Raw genomic sequence first — 2,420 nt, 5'->3', positions numbered from 1 at the left:
TGTCATTCAACAACAGTTTGTAGAGCGTCTGCTCTGCGCCAGCCTTTGCTCTAGTGGGTGGGGACAGCAGTGACCAGGTCCACTATGACATTCCAGGCAGACTGAGTGGCAGGGGAGACAGACCACAGACACACACCCAGGAACAAGAGCCTGTGGGCGAGGGAGATGAGGGAGGAGGCCGAGATCTGAGGGGAGCCTTCCAGCAGAGTGGGCAGTGAGGGATGGAGGCTGGGAGGGACAGGAAGGGAAGGCCATGTGGCTGGGCAGTGTGGCTGGGAGTGAAGGTGTGAGGTCAGCGAGAGCCCAGGGTAGATCCCAGGACCTGTGGGCCACAGAGAGGCATTTGGGTTTCACCTAGAGTGTCTCAAGGACCAGAGGAGGGCTTGACGCAGGAAGGGACATGGCAGAGACTTTGCAGTCTCCCTGGTTGCAGCAGGGGCAGGAGGGAGTCGGGTGGCCAATGAGGAGAACCACCATGGTGGTGGAGGAGGGGAGAGGTTGGAGCATCTTGGAGGGAGACCTGTGTAGAGGGGGACCATGGAAGCCTTCTCGGAGCCCAGAAATCTCTGTTGTGACCGTTAGGATAGCATTCCATTTAGTCCTCACTAGGTTTGGGGAAGGATGTTCCCACTTCACAGATGGGAAGTGGAGGCCTGGGAATGTCCTGCCCAAGATCACACGGGATCAAGAAGGGGTAGGGGCAGGATTTGAACCCAGCTCCCGTTGGGTCCAGATCCTGCCCCTGCCCTGGCTTAGCAAACATTTGTCCCAGGATTGTTCTGTTTATGAATGGGGAGGAAGCCGGACTCTTCTTGCTTTGCTCAGAGGCTCTGTTAATAATCTGCCCAAGTTCGTAAACACAGGCGCCTGCTGCAGACTCTTGTTGCTTGAGCCGCACCCTGGCCTCACTCTTTATTCTTTCTCCTGGGACCGCTCCTGCTCCACCCAGCCAGACTTACTGTGTGCCCTTGGGAACACCCCTCTGCCTCCCCCAACAGACATCTTCTCAACTCCTCTCCCCACCCTTCTTGCGAACCCTGCAGGACCTGGATGAACCCCATTTGACAGATGAAGACACTGAGGTCTGAGAGGCCTTACGTAGGGACATACTATTCATTTTTTCGATGGTGTTTATTTCTAAGTCAGAGCTTGCAGCAAAGGGGAACTCTGTCTAGTCTGATGGGGACAGTGTCCAGGGAGCCCCTAGCAGGTCGGGGTGGAGCTGAGGTCTGAGGAGGGGGAAGGGCTTTGCCAGAGCTGGAGTGCTGCCTGGGACCGAGCGTAAAGACCCCTAAGATGGTACTCTAACCATCAGCCCTCACAGTCCCCTCGCCAGCTGCCCATCTCTCCTGACTCCAGCCTCTGATTTATGACATCACGTCTTGGGAGGGACCTGGAGAGGGTCATTCTTAATACAAAGGAATGAATGCCTTGCTAATTCAGACCCTTGGGCATGAAGCCAGGCAGAATAGCCTTTGGAAGGTCCTGTCCTGGCCCCCATTTTTTCACAGGAGGCAAGCTACCCACTGAGCCCAGCCTTTGCTCCTAGCTCATTTTGGGGGGAGGTCTGCCCACCCATTGTACCCCACCCCCAGGCTCATGAGGAAGATGCTGTGGCCACTGTGCATGCCTGGCAGTGAGGGGACACAGGGTCCGGCCCACAACCCTGAGTACCGAGTCAGGATTCCGTTTCTATGATTGGTTCCTGGTCGTCACCCTCACACCTTGGTCTGAGATGCGGATCCCTCCAGGCTCCTCTGCATGTTCACCTGCCTCTGTTTCCCAGGGAGGAATGCCCAGCAGCCCTGTGGGGTTGGCACACTCATGGCAGCTTAGTTTAAAAATGGCATGACAAGCTACCTTACCACCTCATCTCACAACAAGGGTGGAGAGATCCCCATTCCCACCATCTTGGTCCCTGTGAGGTGATCAGACATCGCTTCACCCTCCAATTCTGACACCAGCCATCTACCCCCTCCCCCAACTGTCCCCTTCTCTGTTGGGGTCGAGAATTCATTGCAGTGACCACACACAACTCACAGACCACACTTCTTAGGGGAGTTGTTAGGAGTCAGCGAGTTGGTACCTACTCATAGTGACCCTGCGTACAACAGAAACACTGCCGCATCCTGAACCGACCTCACAATCATGGCTACGCCTGAGCCCATTGTTACCGCCACCGTGCCAATCCAGCTCCTTGGGGGTCTTCCATTTTTTCTCCAACTTTCCACTTTATTATGCATGATGTCCTTCTCCAGGGACCAGTCCCTCCTGATAGTATATCCTAAGTATGACAAATGAAGTCTGGCCATCCTGGTTTCTAAGGAACAGAACTGGCTGAACTTCTTCCAACACAGATTAGTTTGTTCTTTGGCAGTCTATGATACTTTCAATATTCTCCTCCAACACCACAACTCAAA

The sequence above is a fragment of the Chrysochloris asiatica genome, unplaced genomic scaffold (genome assembly GCF_000296735.1).
Source record: "Chrysochloris asiatica unplaced genomic scaffold, ChrAsi1.0 scaffold00076, whole genome shotgun sequence".
Classification (NCBI taxonomy): Eukaryota; Metazoa; Chordata; class Mammalia; order Afrosoricida; family Chrysochloridae; genus Chrysochloris; species Chrysochloris asiatica.
Note: the sequence above shows the minus strand (reverse complement) of the source record.